Raw genomic sequence first — 18,745 nt, 5'->3', positions numbered from 1 at the left:
AACGAATGCAAGTGTGAACTCGTGAAGTGATGTTTTTAAACAAATTTCGGGAGGAGCATGCGCAGAAGTTTCAGTATCGAATACGTCATTGACAATTATCCCATCATCAAATCAGTTTCTGAGCAACGCCTATATATACCAAGCTGTCTTACCTGCAGCATCTCACGACTTCAGCATCCCTCCACCACCCCGTCACCTCACCTCTTGCATTTCATTCCCGGGGGGAGCGCTCTGGGGCCGGGCTAGATACTTCGCTCGAATCCCAACTCCTCTTTGTTTCCTTATAAGGGGAATAACTCGAGTTGGGGTGTCTCCTCGAGCTCAGAGCCCTCCCCCCGGACAGCACGCCAAATACGCTTTATACTTAAACGAATGCAAGTGTGAACTCGTGAAATATATATATATATATATATATATATATATATATATATATATATATATATATATATATATATATATATGTGTGTGTGTGTGTGTGTGTGTGTGTGATTATGGGCTCTCTCCCAGGACAGGATGCCAATCACACTTTATTATCAATCATCAGCCAAGTGTGAACTCTTGAAAATGTTTAAAAAAAATTATTCTCTTTATTAAACAGCACTTGGAAAATATTTGAAAAATAATTAAAATTTCAATAATAACTTTTGTATATAAAGAATGACTTTCTGTATCCAGAAAAACACGATTACCTTTTTATGCTTGTATGCAGGTCACACTTTCAGCAATCATTCACACTTTGAGAAAGTACGGAAAAAGACAGCCTGCAACAACCTGAGGGTGACTGAGTGAATAATAGCAGAATATTAATTGTGGGCAAAACTTTTTCTTTAAACCTGATCAAAGGCATCCTTCAACCGCTGCAAGAGAAGCAGCTCTCAGTTTATCGAAACGGCTCCTGTATTGTGCAAATGATCACCTGTTCAAAAGAAAAGAGCTGTTTACTTGGCCTTGTGTACGTCAGTTTCAGCCTCTATATGTCGTCTCATTAACTTTAATAGACACAAGAACGCCTCCTTTGCAAGCGTCCCCCCAGAAACACGTTTACCTGGCTATATCTTGCTGCGCACACTCATATTTTTTGACTGTTCTTTGTGATGAATGGCGACATAAATCACCGCTGGCAGCCCGGTAAAAAACCTAAACCCCCATCCAGAAAAGACAGCATGTAAAATTAAGAGATGTAGAGAACGGCAATAAATCTTTCCGGGCTAAGCCACTCTCTTTCTCTTTCTCTCTGGAACGAAGTCATCAGTAACTCTTCCACTCCGTCCACTTTATCAGGTATGGTTTTATCTCAGACGCTCCATCACTCTCTCTCTCTCACCCTCCTTTGCTCTCTTTCTTTGTAAGCTTTTAAATGTTTTAGTTTTTGCAATATATATTTTTTTATTTACAAAGAAATGTTTTGTATTGAGCAGAAATACAAATATCAATGAATGAATTTCATCATTGGTCAAGCAAAATCAGCTATTTACATTATAACCCCAAACCAGAAGAAATTGAGACCGTGTGGAAAATGCAACTGAAAAAAAAGTGATTTCTATATTTACTTTGACTTGTATTTCATTGCAGACAATATAACAGACATTATTTAATGTGTCATGATTCCCACCATTATTCCAGCAAAAAAGTCTTAAAGAGCCCCTATTATACATTTAAAAAAGTGACATTTTGGTTTTAAGGGTCTCCACCAACAGGCGGATATGCATGCACGGTCAAAAAACACTTTCATTGTCTTGAAATAAGCCTCTATGTTTACCTGATTATCCCAGCAACTCCCATATAATTCGTTTAGCGTTTCATTTGTTCCCAAACCCCTCCTTAGCACGATGCAAATCTGCATTAATTAGACCGATGACAGCCTGTTGCAATTGGTCGACAGCGTTCAGCGTGAGACAGAGTAAAATGCAACCCAGGTTCATCCTGGAAACGTAGCCCCGCGGACGTTTCTGGAGAACGTGAAATACGTCCCGGGAGGTACGTATTTGTGCAGTTTTTGTTTTCGCGAATCCACGAGAGGCCGTCTTGTGCGCTTTTTCGCATTTCAAATGCCTCTCGAATGCCTGCGCTGTTCGCATAAAGCCGCTAGAGGCCGCTGTCGAGCGACCGTATGTCCGACTGACTGAATTTCTCCTCTGTTTTTGAGGTGATGTGCATAAGTAATCCTTTTATCTGTCTGACGTGGTCCAAACACAGTGAATTATGTTTGATCAAACAAAAGAATAGTGAAATATGAAAACAGTGATCGGTCCCTGTGGCTTGTACAGCACCTCTCATCAGTTGGAATGCAATAACTTTTGCATAGATTATGGTAGAGACATTTTTGTCTTTATTCCTATGATTACAGACATGTGCAGGAACCAACTAAATTAATTACAGCACGCTAGACTACACAGAACCTAAAAGGTACACTTTCAAATTTGAGTTTATAAAAAATTTACAAAAAGTACTTCTTCTTTTAGGTGTTTATTATAACACAGACAAGAAATACAGTTATTTTAAACACGTTTAATAGTGTTTTATGAAACTTCAAAGGGTTTTCTTGAAAATGATACCAAATTTTTGTATTTACACTTTACGCTTTTAAATTTGGGTAGGCAAAATCCAGGCGGAAATCCCAAAATAGCAGCAGAGTTTAACTGGGTCAATATTTTACCTCCTGAAATTTGGAGAAAGGTGTGAAGTTAACCCACATAATTATGTACCAAATCATAATTACAGTTACCTGTTGACATCACCTGTTTCAAATCACACCATTATTTAACCAGTTTATCTAATTAATAGTACTAAACTGCTCCTGGCTCATCTTTGGAAGGTGTTGCAGGTCTGAATGACAGGAAAGGATGAATATTTACAAATGAAAATGACGATGACCAAACAAAACATAAAATATTTGTTTATATATAAAATATATTTCTGCAGTGAAATACAAGTCAAAGTACATTTGAAAATCACTACTGCGTCTTCCATACTGTCCTAAAATTAGATAGAAATGAGGAATGGTAAGAACTTCGTATTAGTTTTTAAAAACATAGTTAAGTCAACAATCATTGTTGATTTTAAAGGGTCACGAAACACCAAAACACATTTTTTGAGCTGTTGACAGTCGTATATGTGTCCCACACTGCTAAAAACACTATTAGGACACATATATCTCACTAAAAAGTGTAAATTGGTTGTTTTTGCGTTATTTCAAGCAAATTCGTACTTCCGGTTTGAAACGAATTTTTGAAGCTGCGTCACGGTCATGACATAATAGCCTGTATTCCAGCGTGCAGACTGGGCGTCTGTGCCAGAGTGTGTCTTATTACGTCTTACAGTGTGATGCATTAATGCATGAGTAAAGCTTGGTTCAAACCAATCAGCGTGCTCTATTGTGCAACTTCATTAATATTCATTACTGTCACAGTGTTTAGACGACAGAGACGTCACGTTGTATTGGCAAAACAAGCGTGAAGTGTTGCTTTTATAGTTTGCTGCAGTTAAGTTTTGTTTTCATTTTCTCTCTGTGAGAGTGCAGCTGGAGTCACGTGTGGATTAACAGTGTACGCGACGCTCGACAACAATAACTTGCGTGTCTAAGGAGGAACATTGTTTACCTGAGAGCTGGGGTCCGTTCTTGTTGTCATAGCAACAGTTCTGCTAGGTCAAACCTGATCGGGAGCAGGTTCAATTCATATAAACAGGATTAGATCGGCTCAGTTCAAGCAAAGATATACAGAAAGTGTTCCGAATTCTGATATTTTCGTACAGTAGTAGTTATATACACTTGGGAAAAGAGTAAATATTTTTTAAACTATATATATATATATAAAGTTATAGTTATTAATAAAATAAATTAAGTTATATATATTAATAAAACTTATGCAATCTGCACTCACGAAATGAAAGTACAAAGACTGCCACCTGGTGCTGCACAGAGAAAACTTATTGATATGAACTTTTTAGATCGCTTAGTACAAATTGTTTATAATAGAAATGCACAATATGTGACTTTTTTTAAAGCAGTAATACATTTATGCAGTCATAAACATGTTTTGATAGGTAATATGCTGGTGATTTGATGCTTCACAATAGTTGCAGACGCCTTTACCAATATGAAAATGCTTTTGCAAACAACCAGTTATTCTTTACACCGATTAAAAAAACGGCTACTATAATAAAGAAAATTTTCTAAATGTAGAACTAAATACATTGATATGGATTGAAATACATGATGAATACACTTGACACATGAAAGTGTAAAGCCTGCAGCTCACAACAAATGTGGAAGGTTATTGCGTGTCATATTTAACAAGCCGTTTACTGCTAATTTGATGTAATTTTGCTCACATGGATAATTGAATATTAATCAGATGATGTCATTACGCTGCTCTGCCGTCAGCCAATCGTTGCATTGCTGATCATGATTTCGAGAATCGATAGATCTGTCCTTCAATACACACGCAGCGATCTCAGATCAGTTTATCCAGACATTCTAATCTGATTCGCGAACTTGTTTGAAGAACCAAATTAGCGAGAGATCAGTTATCAAGATTAAAAGATCCAGGATCTGCCAAATCATCTTAGATCATTTAAGCGAGCTACGAAGAACGGACCCCTGTTCTCATCTGCAAACGCTGAGATCCGGATTCGCTTGTAGTCTCCTCTAAATAAAGACGCGGCTCTAGTTGCTGGTGATTGTCCTGTCTCTACAGATTTGGTAAGTGAGCGACCAGTGCTCTTTGTTTATTCAGTTTGTATTTTATTCGTATCAAACAAACTATTGCACCGAGTGTAAACAAGTTAGCACTACAACCAAACTATAACCTCGTGTTGGATTTTGTGACCGGAATAACACACGTGGCTTTCCGACGCTACCTGCCGTGTGTATCTAAGTTTCCGGGAAATGCGGAGGGTTTTTTTTTCTCTCATTCGCCGTGCGGTATCAAACATTGCATGAAAAATACACGCTTAGAGCAGATCCTCGAATCAAATATCACGTTTGTCGCGAGGGACATGAATTAATTCCCTGAATGAAAGAGCCAAACTGCAGTTAAAGTCCACCATTTAACAATTTGGCAAATAATTCAACTACAGATGTCCAAGTAAACACAGTCACTTTGTCCGCTGTGGTTGTGTGTTTTGACTCTGAAATTCAGCGCGCCCAAATAGACACTCCCACACCATGCCTCTTTTCTTCCTCTGACACTCCCCCCTAAACAGAGCTGGACACGCCCACTTTTCTGACTTTTTCCAAAGTAGAGGTGTGAAAACACCGTGCTGAAACGAGGGGGTTTCATGGCCCTTTAAGTCTTATAAACCGATAAATGCAATTATTGATTTTGAAATTGAATGGTGTTGCGATGATGGGTTATTGTTATTAATAAAGAGCTGTACTTTACAAATGAACTGATTTTATTTGTAAATGAGTTGTTAAAGTATTTGTAAAATAAAATCACCCCCCCTCTCTCTTTCTCTCTCTCTCTCTTTGTTCATGTTGTCCATCCATCCATTACAATTTTTTTTTTATTACATATGTATATTTCTTAGACCACATTTATGTGCAATGTATATACTGTAAATTTTCTAAATTTTCTTTTTTTCTTAAACCCTACTATTTTTTATATATATATTTTATATTAATGTTAAGCACCTTGGGTCTGAGAGTAACGCAATTTCGATTCTCTGTATGTCTTGTACATGTGGCTGAATTGACAATAAAGCTGACTTTGACTTTGACTTTGACTTTGACATTCGCTCTCATCAGGACTTTACTTGGAGTAAAACTTAAAACGAAATGACAGAATGTCACAGTCCATCAGAACAGATCTGAAGTCTAGTTGACTGTTATTTAGAGCAGGATTTTGCGGTTTTCCGAGTGACACAACAGAAATACACAACCATTGATTGATGTAGACCTTTATTTATTATACCTCAGTGAACTCCGCTGACCAACTCAAGACACAAACTTCTTACACAGAGGTGATTTTTCATCACACTGCACTTAATTGACCTTGTGTAAAACCTGCTGTGTTGGATTCGTTTCCCTTTTTTTGTTGCAAAAACTTTCAAACTCAAAGGAGGAATTGATTTAATGTGTTGCTATAGCTCTTTTATTGATAATAATTACTCATCAGTTAGTGCATTAGTTAATGTTAGTTAATGTTTTTATTAGCATTACCCAAGTATGAAAAATATTGTAAATCATTTATTAATCATAGTTCAATATTTACTAATGCACAATTAAAATCCAGAGTTGTGCTTGTTAACATTAATGCCCCGCCCTAAAGACACTCCATGTGACCAGAAGTGAAGAAAAGTCGTTTTAAGGGGATAGAGAACGTTGTGTAATTAAAAGTTTCAGAGGGGAAAGGATTATTTTTTATAAAATAATGAAGTGGACACATGAGCTTATATACTGTACAGAAGAAGTCAAAATTATTATCCCTCATGTGAATTATTTTTTTTAATATGTTTAACAGATCAAGGAATTTTTCACAGTATTTCTTATAATATTTTTTCTTCTGGAGAAAGTCTTATTTGTTTTATTACGGCTAGAATAAAAGCAGTTTTTAATTTTTTAAAACCAATATTGTTAGCCCCCTAAAAGGGCCATGAAACTTTCCTGTCTCAGCAGTGTGTTTTCAAACCTCTAGTTTGAAAAAAGTCAGGAAAGTGGGTGAGTCCAGCTCTATTTAGGTGGACGTGTCAGGGGAGGGAAAGAAGGAAGATTTTGCATAAAAATAGGAGTTTTGGTTTGGGCATGTGCTGATTTTCACAGAGGCAAAACAAACACAGACACAGGGGAGAAAGACAGTGGGCCCTATCATACACCCGGCGCAGTGTGGCGCAAGGCGCGGTGCAATAGTCTTTTGGTAGTTTCAGCTTGGCGCAAGAGTCGTTTTGAGGCGTTGCGCTACGCTGTTTAAATAGCAAATGCATTAGCGCTCATATGTGCGCCCATAGGCGTTCTGGTCTAAAAAGGAAGGCGTTCTGAGGCGGACCACTGGCGCGTTGCTATTTTGAGAAACTAAAATTGATTTTTCATTAGACCAAAACAAACCCGGTCTAAACTCGCTTACGCACTGCTTAATATGCACAAGAGAGCAATAGGCAAATATCTTTACATATGAAAAAAATTAAATATTAAGGATATATATAGGATATAATAATAATAGATATAGGATATAAATATAAAGGATTAAAATATTACAAAACATATTATTTTCTAGCCTACATAAATATGAAAAATCACTGCTTTTATGTCTTCTTCATCTCGGTAGGCTTTTTCAGTTTATTCATAACAATTTGCTTTTGTATAATGTTATTATTATTAGCAGTATTATTTATTATATCCATATTTATATTTGTTTTATTAAAAACAAGCTTAGATTTGCCCACCTGTCAGAAAATAATTATTAAAAAGTTATTTGTAAATAACTCAGTATTTTGACCTCACTTGGTAATTATTGTTCATTTATTCGTTTGCTGGAAATTAGAACTGAATTTAGAAATAGTTTTGAAACAAATATTTGCGCTTAACGAACGCAGTTATTTATTTATAGGCTAATTGATGTCTGTGCGTTAAGGTTTCCCTATCCAAGAGCGAAAGTGAAAGTAGATCCATTATCTCTCATTCTCACGCAGTAGTTGCTCTGTTTAACAGTTTTCTGTTAAAAATCTGTTAACTGTTTGCTTGTGAAATGCTCATTTTTTTCCACTTAGACTTACTTTGCGTCCTGTAAATAGTGAATGTGCTCTTGGCGTGACGCAGCTGGGTCTTAAAGGTAATGGGAGATGAGACTCTAATTGGTTTATTCTTAACTCATTAAGAAAATAAACTCAACCCTTTTAGACCATGCTGATTTTACCGTCCGTAAATGAGCAAAAATGCGTTCTGACATGCCCTGAAAGCGTTTGCGCCCTGCGTTTTGCACTCTGCGCATGGACCTTCGAAATAAAGCCCAGTGACTGTGTTTACATCGACATCAGTGGGCCCACCCGGAATATGCGCACGCAGAATTCCGCAGATTTTTAGCCCATCATTAATTCTGTTTATTTACTTGAGTAAATGTGTGTGAATCTATATTTGTTTAGTTTTTTAATTATTTTCTGTAATATTATTGACTAATGTGAAAATGTTCATCTGATTTATGTACAATGCAGTTTGTACAGTAATAATAAGTTGTACAGTAATTTTGTCTTTTACTAGAAATATTATATGACAAACTTGCTTTATTTACCAAATAAAGTGAATCTAATTGAATTTGCATTTTAAACAAAATAAAACTTAAAAAGATGTTTTATTTTATTTCATATATTAAGGTTTTAGTTATGATACTCCCAAAATAATTCAGCAGAAATCCGCAGACTTTTATCAAAATTCTCAGCAGAAATTGCAAAATATGTCCGCAGATTCCGTCTGGCCCTAGACATCCATAATCAAATCATTTGCTAAGTATTAACTTGTGGACTTTAACTGCCGTTTGGCACTTTCATTCAGGAACATTACATGCATGCCCCCCATGACAAGTGAGATACTGGAAGGAGAGGAACTGCTGGAAAAGTGCAGCACATTTATAGTTTTAATGGGATGTTTCAGCCTGATCTCACGAGAAAACGTAAGTATTTTACGTTTTGCCAGTTTAGTGGCTAATTCGTACGAATTCGTACGAGTTCAGTCGTACCAAATTGTACGGTTTTAAAAAAGGAGGCGTGGCACCTGACCCCACCCCTAACCCCAACTGTCATTGGGGGATAAGCAAATCGTACTAAATTGTATGAATTAGATCGTACGAATTCATACGATTTAGCCACTAAATGAAAAAGTTACGAATTGCCGTGAGATTGTGTTGGATGTTTGATACCGCATGTGGTATGAGAGATAAAAAAACTGCATTTCTCGGTAACTTGCATGAACTCGGTAGGTAGCGTGAGAAAGACGTGTGTGTACAGACTATGCTGTCACCAAATGCGGCGAAAATTCTATACTATGGTAATAGTTTGATTAAGGTGTTTACATGTTTAAACTCGGAGAGCAGCATTTACAGCGGATCTTTCAGCCCGTAAAGTTGTAGTGATATTAAAGCACGGTAAACATAGTACCCAAATTATTTTAACTAAGGTTTGTCTTTAAACACTGAAAGAGTACTGCTGACAATACGAACTATCTTTGCCTCTGAATAAACAAACAAATACACTGATCACACACTTACCAAATCTGTAGAGACAGGACAATCAACACCAACTGGAGCTGCGTCTTTTTTAAAAGGAGACGAACTTCTGTTGAGTGCACTGTAATAAACATGTAAGTCCAACTGCGCTCTCATAGCGGGAAAATAAAAACAAAACTATTGTTGCAGCACATTTATAAACGCAACACTGACGACCCGTATCTCCAAACAATTCTCCTTCTTCCACTTGTTTTAACTACGGTTGGCACCACAACGTGGCGTCTCTCTGCCATCTGAACACTGTAACAGGTCTTCGAAGCTATCATGCATATAAATGAAGTTGCACCTCATTCACAATAGAGCATGCTGATTGGTTTGAAGCAAGTGTTTCTCATGAATTAATGCAGCACACTTAAACGCATCACGTTGTTCTCGCCAGTACAAACAGCCAGTTTAGAGGCAGGAATACACGCAAGGATCTAATCTCCGTGACGCAGCTTCAAAAATTTGTTTCAAATTGGAAGAACAGATTTGCTGGAAATAACGCAAAAACAACCAATATTTACTTTTTATGTTAAATGTATGTGTCCTAATAGTGTTTATAGCAGCGTGGGACACATAAATGACGACAGCACAAATAATGTGTTTTGGTGTTTCGTGCTCCTTTAAGCTAATATTTGTTTTCGATTGGCCCCAGAACAAACTACCAAAAAACCAAAGCATTAGCTATGTTTCCATACAAAAATGTGAATGAACTTTATGCGCAAAGTGAGGTTTATTTATAAACAAATTTCGAGAGGATCACGTGCTTATGATTGTTCACAGCTGTTCCAACTTTAGCTAATAACTGATTATCCTATCAGACGATCCTTAACTCACTATAAATAACCAGACTTTTCTCATCTCAATATCTTCGTCTTGAAGAAACCCCCCCGCCCATCCCTACTTTCCCTCCTTTCAAACGGGCATCACGGTGGCCAGCGATTAAAGATTTTCTTGCCTCACAGCAAGAATGCCCCTGGTTTAATTCCTTTCCAAACCAGACGGCATTTCTGTGCGGAGTTTGCTCGTTCTCCCCGTGGTCGCGTGGGTTTTCCCCGAGTCCTCCGGTTTCCTCCCAAGTTCAAAAACAAGCACTCTAAACAATTAATCCAAATAATTTAGCTAAACTCTGAGTACACCTTTCAGCATACATATCTGACACTTAGCTACAACAAGCAAGAGGGAGAGTCATCGAGATCTTCTTGAGCTCAAACTCCCCTCTCGCCTTGCAACAGGAGGGAGCCCAGGGCTCGAGGATCTTATAAGCTCAGGGCTCTCTCCCGGGACAGCACGCCAAGCTAGTCTTATTATCAATCATCAGCTAAGTGTGAACTCTTAAAACTGGATTATCGCATCAAAGACGTGCAAATAAAGAAGCGTTTACATCCAACGAGTCAAAGCGAACAAATTCGTCACTTCCTGATTAACTGCCGCCAAATACCGACAGTAAAAACTGAATTTGCTGCACTAGGAGAAGCTGCGTCAATCTTCATCTAATAAATGACTTGCGCCTCAGAAGGCAATCCTGACACGCAGTGAACGCGCGGTGGCGTTTGAAGGTTTCAGACGTGGAGCACAGACGCTCTTGATTCTGAACGTCCTTAATAATATAATAACACTAATCCTAAAATGGTAAGGCCTTTTAGAATGACCAAATAAACATTTCAGATGTTTTACAGTGTGCTCAGCCTGCTGGTTTTTCCATTTACACACATTTTCATCATCACATGATCACTTATAACAGAATCACATGACCTTTTTTAATGCGCATACTGAAATTTGTGCGGTAAAAGTGTTTCCATCGTAGTTTATGCACATTTTTTCTTATCGAATAAAAAAAGTTTATCCTACTCAGTTATGCGCATACGTTTTTTATGCACATTTTCAAAATGTATGGGCATCATGGCATTTCTGTAAGGGTCCATCTATTTGTCCATGACAAAGCAACACAATCTCACGGCAATTCGTAACTTTTTCATTTAGTGGCTAATTCGTATGAATTCGTAGGATCTAATTCGTACAATTTAGTACGATTTGCTCATCCCCCAATGATGGTTGGGGTTAGGGGTGGGGTCAGGTGCCACACCTCCTTTTTAAAATCGTACCATTTCGTACGAGTGAACTCGTACGAATTCGTACGAATTAGCCACTAAACTGGCAAAATGTAAAATACTTACGTTTTCTTGTGAGATCAGGCTGGACAAAGCTAACAGTATGGATGAAGGTTAAATGCTTGGAAGCCTTTTACCACATAAAATTTATTTTAATTAGTTTCCAACTCCGAATTTTAATCTGACTCCAGTTTATAATAATTTAAAATTTAGATTAATCTAATTCAAGCTGATTACCTTATAGGTTGTGATTAGGTCTAATTTAGATCGATTAACCTAATAAATCCTTATTTTCATTTAATGGTTCATAGTTTACCCGAAGTCGCTTAGAGTCAGTATGCTGGCCAGTTACATGTGCTCACGGACACATCCTCACAAGTTCTGGTTCTTAGAAAATAAGCTAATTTCCTTTAAGTAATACTAGTCCATCCCATGATTGCTCATACCTAAAGAAAGTTTGATTTAGCTTAGCTAGAGAATATAACTGTAAGCTAAGTTCCTTTAAGTAATATTAGGCCGCCCCATGCTTGCTCATACTTAAAGAAAGTTTGATTTAGCCCCTAGATGATATACTAAGTCAGTGATTATCAGAAGTCAACAGGTCTCTAATGCTGTGCCTATGCTCCATTCATTGAGCCTGAATGTATGACTAATCCTGGTCGTAGGCTGCGGAAACATCAGCCTAAACAATCTGCTAGATTAAAGTGATTTCAGGAGATATTAGAGTTAAACAAGAATTTCACATTTATTTGTCAGGCAAAAATATTAAATTCCAATTTACATTTTTAAACAAAATAAGCCAATCAAGATTGTACAACATCAATTATTCAAATACACACTTAAGAGTTAGATATGAAGACCATTTTCAGTTGATGTGAAGACCATTTTCACTGGAGTGGAGCATCTTGCAAGGATCTTATCAAAGTCAAAACCCAAATTAACCGATATAAGAGAGATAGTAAAATGTTACATTGAAATTAGGACCACTTTACCAATCACACAGAGACATTTAAAATGACACCAAACATGAAAATAAAGCCACAAGATACACAATATTAAAAACTTAATCATTCTGTGTGAAATGTGAGTGAGTTGCTCTGGTGGAGAAGGTAAAGTCCAGGGGCCTCATGTATCATTGCTGCGTACGTACAAAAACTTTGCATACGCCAGGTTTCACGCTCAGAATCGCTCACGTTTGGATTTACTAACAATGAACTGAACGTGGGAATGTGCGCAGCTTCACGGCAGCTTTCTGGCTGGCGTACCCACATTTTTTGTGCGTGTCTGTTTTATTTCCATTGGCGACTCCTAGAGGCAGTTGTGTTAAATTCCTCTCTACAAAGTGTCTGAGCCTTGCAATGGCAGCTGTATGAGACGGGTTCATCTAGCAGGTATATAAGGTTTCCATACCATACAGTTGACCAGCTAAACATTAAAGCACAATTTGCAGCGGTCGCCTGTTTTCCCAATGTAATCTGAGCAATCTATTGCACACACATTGCTATAAAGACACTATCTGAAGATGAATTTGCATGCGTGAATCAGAAACATTTCCATTCAATAAATGTGCAAATAAAATATGATGCACAAACTTATTGATGATTCCTACTTGTCTTTCTCGTGATAAATAGTTGGCAAAATCTGATATGTAGCGGGGAAAAAAAAAAAGAAAGAGTTCATCAGACGCTGGATTCGAGCCGATCAGACGTGTCAGTATATGATCACATGTGTCTTACGAGTTGCGCCACTGAGACTGCTAAGGGTACCGCAACATTTTACAGATATAAACCACACTATTTCTTTTTTTAATGCACTCAGTGTGATGTTCAGACCCAACTGTGTTAACCGCATCAGCTAAACTCTCCCACTCTATTTTTTCTTTTGTTGTTAATTCCGGAGAACAAACTTGCAAATAACACCGCTTTTCTCCGGTCTACCTCCGAAAGCAGCACCTCCGTTTCACATTCTGTTCAAAGTTTCTCTTTTTGCTTGATTTTGCCATTGCTTTTTGGTTGGGTTTTGCCATTAGCATAGTCATTAGCATATTCATACGGGGGAGGAGGCAGGGAGGGGTTTTGTGCTCGTGCATGTTGCGCTCAGTTTCACGTTTATTCTGATGTACAAAACAATATGCGTGAGATTCGGCGTACGCAGTGTTTCATACATCTAAATTTTTTTCTGCGTACGCACATTTACAGCTTTGTGCGTACGCAATGTTTTAGTATGATTTCCATGCAAGTCTTCGTACATGAGGCCCCAGGGCAAAGAGGGGGGCTCAGGATGCATGATCGAGGCAACCTGAACAACTTGTTTTCTAGATCACAGGTGTCAAACTCAGTTCCCAAAGGGCCGCAGCTCTGCACAATTTAGTTCCAACCCTAATTAAACACACCTGATCAAACTAATTGAGTCCTTCAGGCTTGTTTGAAACCTACAGGTAAGTGTGTTGGAGCAGGGTTGGAACTAAACTGTGCAGGACTTCGGCCCTCCAGGAATTGAGTTTGACACCCCTGTTCTAGATGATCTTCTTCTCAGATTGAAAAGTTTATTGTTTTAGTGCCTGACCATTCTTGTGGTTTTGTCTCGAGTGGAGTTCCATAACAGTTTTCAGGGTTTAGTAATATGGAGCCAGTTTTTTTTTATGCGCATATGCAAAATGCACATAAAAATAGGTGGATGGAAACATAGCTAGTGACTTGCTTTTAACCTAATTAACCCAGTTAAGCCTTTAAATTTCACTTTAAGCTGAACACTAGTATCTTAAAAATATCCAGTCAAATAGTATGTGCTGTCATCATAGCAAAGATAAAATAAATCAGTTATTAGAAGAGTTATTAAAACTATTATGTTTAGAAATGTGTTGAAAAAATCTTCTTTCTATTAAACAGAAATTAGGGAGAAAAATACAGAGGGAGCTAATAATTCAGTAGGGCAAATAATTCTGACAGCAACTATACATATACAAACAAGAAGAGTAAATTTTGATTTCATTTCGACTTTAAGGATGCTTCCAAGGTATAATATAATTTGCTCTAAAAACGTAAATCAGCACAGCTACTTCACAGAGTATGAGCTATGGGGAAAAAAAAACAGGGGAAAAAGTGCGCAACAAAGACACCACTTATACCCTGAAGGAAAAAACACTTTAACAACTCCACAAAAAAAAAAAAAAAAAAGCATAGCATCAAAAGAGCAGGATGAAAGAGGCCAGCGAGGAACAAGCTTGAACCGCTCACATGAAAGCCTGGGGAAAATGATCCAGGGTGGCTCAGCTCGAAAACCAGCGTTTACACCCACATGTGTCTTCACACTCGAGCAGAGTGAGCGCTCTTCAGAGATTAATCACCATGATGAATGGCCACATCTCATTAATAAATGAAAAGGCAGAACAACAACAGAAAAAAAGAGAGACTCATTAGAGCAGAGGCTATTGAGGTGCTGCAGTCTGAATACTGCACCAGTCATTTGCATTGTTGATGTACGTATATATACACGGAATGAGGATTTTTTTAAACACATTTTTAAACAATAGTTTTAACAACACATTTATTGTAACTGATTTTTTTTATCTTTATCATGATGACAGCACACAATATTTGACTAGATATTTTAAAAGATATTCAGCTTAAAATGACATTTATAGGCTTAACTAGGTTAATTAGGCAAGTTAGGTTAATTAGGCAATTCAAGAGTTCACACTTAGCTGATGCTTGATTATAAAGCTTGTTTGGCATGCTGTCCCGGAAGAGAGCCTCGAGCTCATAAGATCCTCGAGCCCGGGGCTCCCTCATGTTGCAAGGCGGGAGGGGGGGACTCTTCAAAACGAAGATAGCAGTGGATTGAAACCCAGGGTATTTATAGTAGTTTAGGAGTCATCTGATTGGAGCATTGTGAATTGGATAATGCGGATCCAGCCGCTAGCAATCATAAGCTTGTGATCCTCTCGAAAGTAGTTTAATATATAAACTTCACTTATATATTGATGGTTTGTTCTGTAGACAATCAAATACTGCTTAAGGGGGCTAATAATATTGACCTTAAAATGTTATATATATATATATATATATATATATATATATATATATATATATATATATATATATATATATATATATATATATATATATATACAGTTGAAGTCAGAATTATTAGCCCCTTTTTGATTTTTTTCCTTTTTAATATTTCCCAAATTATGTTTAACAGAGCAAGGAAATTTTCACAGTATGTCTGATAATATTTTTTCTTCTGGAGAAAGTCTTGTTTGTTTTATTTCAGCTAGAATAAAAGCAGTTTTTAATTTTTTAAAAAACAATTTTGGGACAAAATTATTAGCCCCTTTTTTTTTCTGATAATCTACAGAACAAACCATCGTTATACAATAACTTGCCTAATTACCCTAACCTGTCTAGTTAACCTTATTAACCTAGTTAGGCCTTTTAATGTCACTTTAAGCTGTATAGAAGTGTCTTGAAAAATATCAATTAAATTTTATTTACTGTCATCATGGCAAAGATTAAATAAATCAGTTAGTAGAAATAGGTTTCTAAAACTATTATGCTTAGAAATGTGCTGAAACAATCTTCCCTCCATTATATATATAATTGATGATTTTATTATGCTGGAAAAAGTGTAATAAAGCTTTTTCCTTAAAGATTTTTTGAACATTTATTTCTACCCAGTTACTCATTTTGCATGACAAATCATTTATTAAATTAACCGATGCAGTATTCATGCATTGACTGCTTCATTCATCATGCTGCAAATGGTTAGTCAGGCAAATAAAAGATAGATTTCATGCATACAGAATATATACTTACTTACTTACTCCGAGGGCCATTTATATCAAAGTTGATATTTAGACGCACCATATTAGTGTTTTGAACCATCAAATTTTGTATGAGGTGAGTTGTTAGTCCAGTGCTCAAATCTGGACCAGGACGTACACTACAGAGCTTATCTAATTCACCTACAGCACATCTCTTTTGGACTGTGGAGGAAACCGGAAGGAAAACCCATGCAAACACAGGGTGAACTTGCAAATATATATTGTGTGTATATATACAGTTGAAGTCAGAAATAAAACAAATAATACTTTGTCCAGAAGAAAAAATATTATCAGACATACAGTGAAAATTTCCTTGCTCTAATAAATATCATTTGGGAAATATTTAAAAAAGAAAATAAACTCAAAGGGAGGCTAATAATTCTGACTTCAACTGCAAAATAAAAAATATCTATATTTTTTGAAAAAATAAAGATTAGTAAAACCATAAAATAATGGTTACTTAAAATCAAAATTACATAAAACTAAATAATAGTGGTAATAATAATATTAAATATTATTAAATTATATTATATTAAATAAATTATTATAAAAAATAAATTATTCATATTTTCTGCATCATCAAATAAGCAAAGGATACAATTAATATTATTTTGAAACCACCTTTCAAAATCATCAAAAATAATGATTTGTTTCTGACTGTAATATCTGAAATTATGACTGAAATTAATTATTTCCAATAAAACACAAAAAGTGGTAGCGTCACATATTTCTGTCTGATACTCCAGAGCTGATGGGGGCAGCGGAGAACGCAATGCTGTCATTCGTTCAGGTGTTTAGTAAGACAAATATGAGGCGGTGAAGCAGAAATCACAGGATTACAAAGAGCACCTGCGGAAACGGTCAATGTTTGCGCAGGAATCTTCAGTCCTGAAAGCACCCGCTGCTGTGAGTTACAGTGAGACAAACGTGATGTGACCGTGTTCTGTGAGTTAGCTTTTCTCCTAGGCCGTGTTTACACTGGCAAGCAATTGTGATTTTTTTTTTCTTTTGCCAATGTTTGCAGGGGGAATCCAACATGAACAATCACAGAGAATGATTTATATTGTGTGCATTGTACTGTGAATGTTGGGAGTCCCTTCTCAGATCAGCAGCTGAAGGAACACTGCTTGATCTATTTTGGAGCTGCATGACAGCTTCAGCAGAGGAAATGTATAAGGGTTTCTCACAATTTTTTAATCCACGTCTTTTGAGATTGAAGTCGTCATCAGTGACAATTGACTTGATTGCAATGCTTCACTCACTATGTATGTGATGCACAGAATTCAGTCCTAAAACACATTTTAAATGGAGTTACATATATATTTTTAAGATCTAGTCTACATGTTTTTTAATTGTTTGTTTCTCCAGCTTAGTTTATTAAATTATTATAAATTGTTGTCTTCATTATCACTTTGTAAATGTTTGCTACATAAGTGTTGATGAATAAGTGACGTGATCAAAGAAAGTGGCGATTGAGGTTCCACCACAAGATGACGACAGAGACCGTATAGGCCAGGGGTCACCAACCCTGTTCCTGGAGAGCTACCTTCCTGCAGATTTCAGTTGCAATCCTGACCAAACACACCTGTTTGTAATTATCAAGTGCTGCTTTAGGTACTATTACAGTTTTTCTCGATTGCTTGGATGCAGTTGTCAACTGAAACTCCACATTTTCAAAACAGTTAACACACAGGCCTAAACAGCGGCACTCATGGTCAAAATGACACATTTTGCTTGCAAAAGGCACATATCATGTCAAAACATTTAACATATGCAACAAAAGCTAGTTTTACCTTCAAACAACACAACTTGCAAACAAGTATATGAGCTCTTTCAATTAATCATTACACAACGGACAACAAAATACAAAATACAGAACTCAAAATGCACCACCATTGCTTGCCATTGTAGCTTATAGCCAATGGCATTTGTTGTCTCTATTTGGGCTGTCAAATTCGCCTTTTTGCAAAGAATTGGATCAAGAATAAGATGTGCTTTGATTGAATATATATTGAATTCATGACATTTTTCAAACTGTGGCTGAAAAATGAAATACTGTATATAAAAAAACAGACAAAAGTAATAAAATACTGTAAATATTAGAGAAAACACATGTAAACTAATATACAGTCAAAACTATTGGGAGTATAGGACATAGCCATACTGACCTCCTCCATCAATGCTGGCACAGAACAACACAGACCTTCCATCGTTTATATAAGGTTTGCAGAATGATGGCTAATTGAAGATTTGTGTGAAGGAGTGTCAAATCGGTGCTTCAGTGATTTCACACTGATGTTGGTAGTTTTTAATAGTTAGGAATAGATGGATTCTGTTTGGTTACCAAAACTAAAACAATGGAGTTTGGACTGCTTGAATGACATCTGTGTTAACTTTTTGGAAAAATGGTGGGGAAAATGTGTCAACCCAATGAGAAAGGGTTTACACATTTGCAAGACCTGTCCTCTGCTCTGCTGGGATAGTGATGAGGAAAATGAAGAGGAACCTAGTTTCTTTAACCGGGTCAAAGCAAACAAAAAAAACTGTAATTGGTTCAGGTGTGTTTGATCAGGGTTGGGACTGAATTCTGCAGGAAGGTAGCTCTTCAGGAA

General features: G+C 36.7%; 1 protein-coding gene across 3 annotated transcripts in view; it reads left to right on the top strand.

Moving 5' to 3' along the window:
- tnca (tenascin Ca) overlaps window positions 1-18,745 on the top strand; it is a 327,362-nt gene that overhangs the window by 24,602 nt on the left and 284,015 nt on the right. The window contains exon 1 of one of the 3 annotated variants that reach the window (XM_073951880.1): window positions 16,905-17,039. The exons of 1 other annotated variant lie outside the window; for it this stretch is intronic. The gene's annotated coding sequence lies outside the window, so the exon portion shown is untranslated. Of the gene's footprint in view, window positions 1-16,904; window positions 17,079-18,745 lie in introns of those variants that run through there. One more of the 3 variants, XM_073951879.1, reaches the window with a different exon arrangement.

The sequence above is a fragment of the Danio rerio genome, chromosome 5, assembly GCF_049306965.1.
Source record: "Danio rerio strain Tuebingen ecotype United States chromosome 5, GRCz12tu, whole genome shotgun sequence".
Classification (NCBI taxonomy): domain Eukaryota; kingdom Metazoa; phylum Chordata; class Actinopteri; order Cypriniformes; family Danionidae; genus Danio; species Danio rerio.
This window is presented reverse-complemented; position numbering and strand designations above follow the sequence as displayed.